Raw genomic sequence first — 10,008 nt, 5'->3', positions numbered from 1 at the left:
GTTTTTTGCTGCAGGTCCACCAAACGGAGGTGGCCGCAAAAAATACTGTTGTTGTGGTACAAATGGTAAGTTTGGTACCGCCTGGTCGCTATGAAAGCCGGATTGACGGGAGGTGCCGCGTGACTGACTCTCATGATACGACTGAGTATGCCTCATCGAGGCATTTCGCAGACTGTCTTGAAAGTTTGAAGTAGAGGCCGACTCTGACAATCGGTCACTCTTCTTCTGCTCTAGCAGTAGCCGAGCGTCTGTGAATGTTTGCTTCGACCCGTCCGCCTGAATATGACGAACAGGTTTCCTATTTCCTGTAGGAAAACGGAATTTTGTGAAATCAAGGGCAGGTGGCTCCCGCTTCCTAGATTTAGGATGAGGAGTCGCCTCTCGCCCTTGAACTGGCTTCCTCTTCAGTGAAGTGGAGGGTTTCTTAGCCGACTGCTCCTTGACTGGAGCAGGCGGCTTCTTGTTGAGCAACTCTTGAATCTCTCCCTTGAAGTTCCTCATGAAGGTCATGAGTTCGTTCCTTGTGATGGGAGCAGACCCATCAGTCGGCTGTTGCCGAACAGGCGGTGCCTGCTGGCTCACTTCCAGTTTGAAGATGTTCCCGTTCCCTCCTTTCAGTATGACAGGTACGTCGGGCCCTTAGGGTCCCGTCTGAAGCTGTGTGAGCTTCAACTTCAAATCACTCTCGGTATCATGGTCCGACTGAACTTGAGGGTCGTCTAGGGGATGCCTCTCTTCAGGAGTCGGTACAGACTTGGATGCCATCTCAGAAGTACTTTCCCCACAGACGGCGCCAAATGTTTCGGGGTTTTCTGATGTCCTACGGGAGAGTTACAATTCCAAGACTGGAACCGGACGCCTGTACCTGCAAAATAACGGAGACTCATGGTGGTGGCAGCTCCGCCTCCAACGGTCAAGTTAGTACTTGATTAAGGAGTAATTAATGCAGAAATTAAAGTGATTGGGTCTCTCTAGGTGAGAGTGTTTAATGTAGGGAATCTGCTTTGTTAGCGAGATCAGCCGGTTATTACTGTGTGTAATTAATGTGTTTTTTTTTTCGTCCTCCCCCTTAATGAGGATTAAGGGAGGTATTTATAACCTTGGGAAACGTGCCCATCCTAGGTTTAGGTTAACCTAGGGCTGATTGGGCTTCCCTCGGAAGTTGGGCCTGGGTGGCCGGTTTCTCCATTAGGCATGGAGTATGCCACATGTCATGACATAATAGGTCCAAGGTGGACGAATAAGCGCGTGCCACGTGGCAAGCCCTGACAGTTCCAACCGGGGGACACTTGGCAGGACCTGATTGGCCCACGTGGCGCATTCCGATTGGTGGGAGCAAAATCCCCTAATCAGCACGCATAATTAATACAACTAAACAAATAAACATGCAATTAATAAAGCGATAAACACATTAAGAGGGAGAGAGATAAAGTAGGAAAAGTCATTCTTATCCTCGTAGCGTGCTTCACACGAACTCGAGCACGACCCCCCGAAAAGCTCAAGACACGCATGCGCGAATCCTCCTACTTCGCACATTCACGCGTCCGAACAAGTTTCCTACCTTGTAACTTAGACGAGTCTAAACCAAAAATGAGTTTTATGAACTTAAAGGTTTTCTCACGCTTTTGGGAGATGCCTTATTGAGTTCAACTCAAAGTATATACTTCTCAACTACCAAGGTTGGTATTTATAGGCAAAGCACTCCCAAAACTTCAATCATCTTTTCATGGGGGAGAGTTGATGAAATGAGAAAAATAAGCAATTAATTTAATTCTAAATCAAATTAATTAGCATAAACAATAAGCAAACAACAAATATCAATCTAAAGGAGGGGTTAGGTAAGGACCATGAACCCTCTCCTTGGAGAGCAAGCAAGCTACCACCTCACCCAAAGGCAAGGTAAGCTGGCCGGCCAAGCCTTAGGCTCCAAGGCACGCCTAACTGGCGTCCTTTCCCTTGGCTGGCCTTGCCAGCACATCACAAGCTCACGCGAGCTTACTGGGCGCTAGCGGGTTGCTAGTTAGGCCTGCTCGTGTGCTTACGGGCTGGTTCTAGCTTTGCTAGCATTGGCTTGCTCGCATGCTTGCGGGCTGATGCTAGCGCTGCTAGCTCGGCTAGCAAGCATGATTTACGAGGCTAGCTCTGCTAGCTAGCCTGCTCGGCCAACTTGCCTAGCCAGCGCACATGCATGGCTGCTGGGCTTGTGGCCGAGGCTAGCACATGGCTAGTAGCCTTGCTAGCCTTGCACGCCTAGTCCTCGCATTGGCCTAGCCAATGCGAGGCTAGGTCTTTGCGCGTTGACTTGTCATTTGACTTATTTTCTTGCGATTCGTTGAATCAACTCGACGTTCGACGCTCTAAGCTTGGAATCCGATGTTTGAGTTCATAAAATCTTTATCGACTCATTAAATCCTTCGGATTACTTCGTCGCCTTTGATCGGTTACACGATTGGGTGTGACTCGTAGGGTTCAATCAAGTGCAAACTGTAAGATTAATTATACATTAATCTTACTGATCAGAAGCGGTCTCTAACTAGGCATTCCAATCACTTGACTTCACTGAATAATTAATTTTCCTAATTTATTCTGAACCCTCTATCGGAATAATACACTTGTTCGAAGGACACCATTCCTTTCAATTTTGATTTAATCATCCATTTTTTTATTAACTTTATTTGACCATCTACAAAAACGCCAAAATTTATATTTCATCTTCTCTTGGTCCATTTTAAAAAAAATAAAAATAAAAAATCATACCAAAACTTACACTATTAATGTTTTGGGGTCATTTTAGCTCCGATATAAAGTCAGAACTGTAAATAAACATAGCTCATTTTACGTGTTAAGAAATACGTTCACAGTGCATTTATTATATCTCTAAAATATTTTTTGAGATGTAATGAGTACTACAACATTGAGTAACCACCTCATATTTTTTTATAAATTACTTTTCAGCCCTTCTTGTGTGTAGGTGGCCACACCGTGTGACCACTTATAAAAGAATAAAGTAATCCCTATAACACTGAATGAGTAACCCCTTTAATATTGGCCGAGTAACCCCTATAACGCTGACTGAGTAACGTTTGTTACACTTACCAAGTAACTCTTATAACACTAACGAAACAGTATAACACTAACGAAGTAACCCCTATGATGGATCGTCGCATGGTGTGACTAGCCACATATAAGAATGTGTGATTACTTTTACATTTTTTAACTCAAAGAGGTAAAATTGTTTAGTTTTTTCAAACAATTTGAAACTACAGTGTACTGCGTCAAGAAAACGGTCGCAAAATATGAAATATGCGACCAATTTTTACACGGTCGCAATATTACGACCGTTTTGTAAATGGTCGCAATATTCTGGCCTTTTAAATAGTCGCAAAGATGTTTGAACAATTAAAAATAATTCTAAATTAAAATAACTCTTTTGCAACAGCTAAAACGGTCGTAAACAGCGGCCATTTATGAAACAGTAGTAATTTGCGACCGTTAAAAAGGATTTTGTATTTTTTCTTAAAAAAAAAAAACAATACGATATAAAAGGATACCCCTTACTCCCAAACCCTAATCTTCTTCTCACTCACGCCGCTCATCCCTCCTCTTTCTTTTCTCTCTCCTTCTCTTTCTTTCTTTCTCTTTCTTCTCTTTCCTTTCTCACACTCCTCCATCTCCTTCTCTTTCCTTCAATAGTAGAAAAAGTCTCTTTTACCACTACATAAATGCTTCGATGATAAAGAAAACCGTAGCAATTTATTTAGAATGTTACGGGTCAATAACTTCACCGTAGCATATTTTAGTTAAACGATAAAAAAAAAAAAAACAGGCCTCACCCCTTTTTTTGTTGTTTCTCTCTCCTCTGTTGCGTTATTGACTTATAGGGCGTTTGCTTGGAGGTATAGAAATAAGAGGGATAAGAAGGGAGTATAAAGATAAGAGATTGATGGGAAGGACAAGGATAAATAATTTTTATCCTATGTTTGGTAAATATGGGAAACAAATTAGGGATAAGTGATAAATTTATAAAAATACACTTACTAACTTCTACCCTTTCTCTTTACCCTTTCAATTTCATTAAAGGTATTTATAATTTTTTTTTTTTTTTTTTTTTTTTTTTTTTTTTTTTTGTTGCCTCCATTGTTATTGTTGTGGATGTTGTTGATATTGTTGTGGATGTTGTTGATATTGTTGTCGATGCTATTAATATTGTTTTCGGTGCTAGCTATTAATGTTGCTGTCGGTTTTGTTTCTAGTGTGCGGTTATTGTTGTTATTGTTGGATAATTTTCAGGTTTAGGATTGTATAGATGATATCTGATCTTGTGTTGTTTATACTTTTTAATCAATGTAACTAATCTGTATAGTGAAAGTGATGGTATTTGGTTATCCTTTTGTTGGGCTAGGTATAGAGTGATATTTACACTCTATTAGAATACTTGGAAGTTTTTAATTTGTTTTAGATCATGTCGCACTTTCCTTTTGCATCTGTTCTATACAAAATGCTTCTAATTTATCTGACTTCTTCTCCTGGTTTCTGGGACCCTTTTGGATGAAATTAAGCAGGTCCTCAGTGTTAGCTCTAGTAGAAAAAGAGAGATATTAGAGAGGGCTAAAGTAGAGGACTTTGGTTCTGAAGAGAGTGAGTTACTTAAAGAGTAAAATGAGCAAGAGTAAAATAAGGAGAGTTTTGTCTGTGGTTCAGGTTGGTGAAATCTTGGGAACATTAATCAAAACGGCCTCCTCCTTATCCGCCTTTGATGAGCTACCATCGTACTGGACTCCTAAGTGGGTAAGTTTCTCGCTGAATATCATGATTTTTATCTAAGAAAGCTGTTAGTGTCTATATTATGTTGCAAGAGACCATGGTTTGTGTGGGCTAAGTTGAATAGCTTTTAAACCAAGTGGCTCAATATCAGTTAACATATTGTTCATATGCATCCATTCATGTTTTCATTTTCTTTCTTGTGATTAGTGACTTCTCCCTCTCTGACAAACTTGCTTATGTGTTTGAGATCAAAATCGCTAATGAAATTTGATCTTGTTTAGTAGATTTGTTGGGGATGAATTGATAAACCTGAAACCTGATTGTTCTTGAACCCTAATTATTAGAACTCATTTGGTCCATTTCTGATTATCATGTAAAGAACTTGACACTAGACAACTAGTACTGCATATGAAGTTGCATAATTTGAAGGTAATGCAATGCATTTGGCTCATGTTTGATTATGTATTTGGGTTGCAAGCATATCATGCTAGTTTGATATTTAATAATCACTTTTCTCTATAATAATCATTCACTTGGTTGATATAAATTGTACGTACATCTTTGAGGTAAATTAGATTACCTACAACCGTTTTCTCTTCCTTTTTTCCCCTCTTTTATTTTTCCATCAGCTTGTTAATTTAAGTATTTTGTTTATTATTATAGCCACTGTCCATATGTTGTCGTCCTTGCCGATGTTGCCACTGTTTATATGTTGCCAATGCTGCTGTCCAAAATTGATGCTGCTGATGTTGCTGTCAAAAATTGATGTGCTGTTTTCGTTTGTTGCATAGGCTGCCAGCCTTATTTGTAAATATATATTTTACATTGTATAATTATTATAAGTTATATGGAAATGGTTTCTTTTATGTATATGTTATACAATCATCATTAATTAAGCTTTTAAAATGCAAAAAATAAATTAAATTATATATATATATATATATATATATATATATATATATATATATATATATTGTAATATTTTTTGGGCCATTTAATGCTACGATATAGACAACAAACCGTAGCAAAAAATAGCAAAAGGTGTCGGTTTTCTTGAAAAAACCGTAGCAAAAGGTGCAAAAACGCTACGGTTATTTTAAAAAAACTGTGGCAAAAAACTTAAATTTGCTACGGTTTTGAATCGGAGCAAATAGTTTTCCTTATTCGCTATGCCCACTAGTTCTACGGCACAAAGTTGTAGCAAATACCCCTAAAAAAACCGTAGCAAATGTCATTTTTTTCCACTAGTGCTTTCTCCTTCTTCTCTTTCCATTTTTGTTCTCCATTTTCGTTCGCATCTCATGCCCCTCCATTTTCATTCTATTTTTCTTCATCATTCTTTCCACATCTGGAGTTTTGGTGTTCGGATTTCGTAACCAAACGAATTATGGTGTTCAGATTTTCTTCAACAAACGAATTATGGTGTTTTTATGGTTAAATTCAATCATAAAAATTCCATATCTGGAGTTTTTATAGTCGAATTTGACCATATAAACCCGAAGAGGAAGAAATATTGGGAAAGATACGTTGATTTTTCAAAAAAATTTGTTTGTTTTGGTTTATTTTCGATTTTTGTGGTTTTATTTCATTTTTTATTTGAATTTCCATGTTTATATTTCTACAAATTTTGGTTGTTTTTTTTTTTTTTCCCCGATTTTTGTTTGAGTTTTTGTTCGAACTTCGTTGATTTTGGGCTTGATTTTGAGTTTTTGTCAATGTTGTTCGAATTTCGTTGATTTTGGGTTTGATTTTAGTTTTCGTTGCTTTTGTTCGAATTTTCATGAACTTTGTTCATATTTTGTTGATTTTTTTTTTTTATTTTCGTTAATTTGAGTTTGATTTACGTTAACTTTGTGGACTTGTGATAAATATATGGGTTATTTTGGGTTAAGGGGTTTTTTTGGGTGGCGGTGGTGGTGGATAGAGGTTGTAAGGGTGGGCGGTGGTAGTGGGGGAGTTGGTTTGGGCGGGTAGTGGCGGTGGGTAGAGTTGGTTTGGGTGGGAATGGTGGTGGGGTTGTGTGGAGTACATGCAGTGGTTTGTGTGAAGTACAAGCAGTGGTTTGGTTGGGAATGGTGGTGGGGCTGTTTGAAGCGGTCGTTAAATTCCAGATTTGCGATCAGTCCTAAAAACGGTCGTAGTTATTAACATTTGCGACCATTTTCCATGCGGTAGTTTAAATTAGTAGAAACGGTCGCAATAAATATGCAGCCATTATTCAGTCGTAATAATCTCTTTTTGCGGCCAAGTGGATAACGACTACCATATTACGATCGGTGACGGTCGCAATTATTTTCAGCGGCTGTCTGAGACGGTCGCAAAAACCTTAATTTTTAGTTGTGTACAAAACATCCGTAATACAAATGAACATCTAATTTCATATTTTATAAAATCATTATATGTTCATTATCATAAAATCATTATAATTGGAATAATAAATGTTCATTTTTGTTATAGTAAATGTTCATTTTTGGTCGCGGGACCAGCCGCTGGGCGCGAGTCCAGTCAATCAATAACTTAATACTAAACAGACGTCGAAAGTGACACGAGTCACATCCTGATGCTGTTTTTTCTCTTCATAACTCTCCTCTCTTTTTAGTCAAAATCTTTATTTTTTGGAATATTTGTATAATACCACTATAATAATATTATTTCAAATATTTAATATTATCTTTATAATAAATGTATTTCTTTTTATTTGGTGTCCTTAATTCTTCCATGCACAATTACCTAAAATATTATTCCAATTATATTTTAGTTATCTTATAAATGGAGTATTATAAGATTTTGCCAAAAAATTAATAATAAAACTGATTCGTATAATTGATAATAAATGTATTCCTTTTTTTTTTTTTTCAAATACCTCTAATTTTTTATTTCAATTTATATATTAAAAATATACATTTAAATTAATGACAATTTTGTTTCTAAGATTTACTACTATGTATCTAAAAATATATTAAACTTATACTTTGCCTTTTAATATAGATTATGACAATATAATTTCTATATATTTTATGTGTATGTTTTATAAAATTTATTTGTTAGATATAATTAATTTTTTTAAAAAATAAGACTTACTCTAAACTAGTACTAATTTACTAACTGTTTTAGAATTCCAAAATTAAATTTAGGGTATTTTGATTTTTACCACCTTCAAATAACCAAATAATTGAATTTACCACCTCCAAAAAAAAAAGATTTACTTTACCACCTCATAAAAAAATTAAACATCAGTTTTACCACCAATCACCTCCAACTAACGGATTCCGTCCAAAAATCCGTTAGTGGGGCCCACCTTGCACACGTGTCGCCATATTATTGGTTAAGTTTTAAAAAAATAAATAAAAAAAACAAAATAAAAAATAAAAAATCCCCATCAAGCAACCGATGGTTGCTGCCACCGTCGGGACCCCCACCGCCGGACCGGCTACAACCAGCCCCACCACCTAACCGTTACAACCAGCCCCCACCACCTAACCGCTACCAGCCACCGTCGGGCCCCACAGCCACCACACCGATTTCGACCTCAAAACCCTAGCCACCACCTAACAGCTACGACCAACCCCACCACCTAACCGCTACCACCGCACCGCACACCACAGCCGCGCCGATTTTGACCCCCTTTCCACCAATTTCCGACCTCAAAACCCTAGTCAACACCTAATAGCTACGACCAACCCACCACCTAATCTCTACCACCGCACCGCACACCACAGCCGCACCGATTTCTACCCCTTTCCACCAATTTCCGACCTCAAAACCCTAGCCACCACCTAACAGCTACGACCAACCCACCACCATCCAAACCCAGACCAGAAACAACCGCCACCCAGACGCGAAACCACCCCGACTCAAAACCACCACCACCCACCAGAAACCCTGCCAGCCAGACGCGAAACCATCGCGACTCGAAACCACCACCACCCAGACGCGAAACCCACACGAAATTCCGACCAACCGAGGTAGTTGATTTCGTTGCTGGTTGGTTGACATGGAAGATCGGGGAAGATGAAGAAGAAACGTCAAAAATGTGGGCCCTACTAACGGATTCATGGACGGAATCTGGTAGTTGGTGGTAAAATCGATTTTTTGGAAATTTTGGTGGTGGTAAAGTAAATCTTTTTTTTTTGGAGGTGGTAAATTTAATTATTTGGTTATTTGAAGGTGGTAAAAATCAAAATACCCTTAAATTTACTTTATGGTCCGCTATAAATGGCCTTTAGAAATTTTGAACGTCTCTAAAACCCAAGCCCAATTTAAATTGTTAACCCAGACTAAAATTGCAAAGCCTAACTAATATTATTGATAAAACCCAATAAGATCCATTCATGCCCAACAATAGATAATACTCTGTAGTACAGTAGCTAACCTTAGGGTCATTATCTAACCAGGATGCTACTACTCCTGTGTTGTGCGTGATGAGTACCTTTCACGTTTTGATTGACGAGTTCGATAAAGAGTTGAAGAGTCGCACAAAGTTTCCTTAAGCCTAGACCATATTTCTAATCTTTTCCAAAGTGTTTTTAATCCAAATCATTCACTTCGTGTCTTTTTAAACCCAAAATCATTCATTTCGTGTCCCTAAAATCATTTGTTTTGTGCTCGAAATATTAAAAACGTCCAAACCTGATTATTTTGGTCCATGTTCTCAGTCCCATTATTGTTTAGATGAATGGGGCTTAAAAAAAGCTTTCCAACGATACATTATAAGCCCAAATCCGACTTAAAACGAATGAGTTATGGGTAGGATACTAAACCGAGCCTAGGTCCACTTTTAGTACGACCGAATTATTATATGGAGTCCAAATATTTTATTTAGGCCCATATGATCATATTCCTAATCCCAAATCAGTTAAGATTTTCTAAAATCTTCTCTAAGGTTCTAATCTATCCTTTTCAAAAAGATTCTATCATCTCCGCCTATAATGATGCAAGCATTCTATTATACACACTACACGCGTAAATCAAATAATCCCAAAAAAATATAAGTGGAAGATTTTATTGTTAGAGATCATATAATTCCGTGTTGATTAAACATGTAAGAAAATAATATTTTTTTAAAATATGCAAAGAAGGAGGCTAACTCCCAACTTACTTAAGATTAATAATTACGAAAATTAAAAAAAATGAAAAAATTTTGTGAATGATAGTTGATTAGGGGATTTTTCCCCACTAATCACCATTTGACAAGTGGACCAATCAGGTTCCGCCATGTGTCCGTCACATGGGCCAATAGGAGCC

At 37.8% G+C, this 10,008-nt stretch overlaps 1 long non-coding RNA gene across 1 annotated transcript; it reads left to right on the top strand.

Moving 5' to 3' along the window:
• Positions 1 to 3,394: 3,394 nt before the first annotated feature.
• LOC110721355 lies at positions 3,395 to 5,614 on the top strand. Its single transcript, XR_002511425.1, has 3 exons — positions 3,395 to 4,080; positions 4,563 to 4,788; positions 5,428 to 5,614. It is a non-coding gene; the product is annotated as an uncharacterized LOC110721355 (long non-coding RNA).
• Positions 5,615 to 10,008: the final 4,394 nt, after the last annotated feature.

Source organism: Chenopodium quinoa, unplaced genomic scaffold (genome assembly GCF_001683475.1).
Source record: "Chenopodium quinoa cultivar QQ74 unplaced genomic scaffold, ASM168347v1, whole genome shotgun sequence".
Taxonomy (NCBI): domain Eukaryota; kingdom Viridiplantae; phylum Streptophyta; class Magnoliopsida; order Caryophyllales; family Amaranthaceae; genus Chenopodium; species Chenopodium quinoa.
The sequence above is the reverse complement of the archived record's forward strand: the minus strand, read 5'-3'. Positions and strand labels throughout refer to the sequence as shown.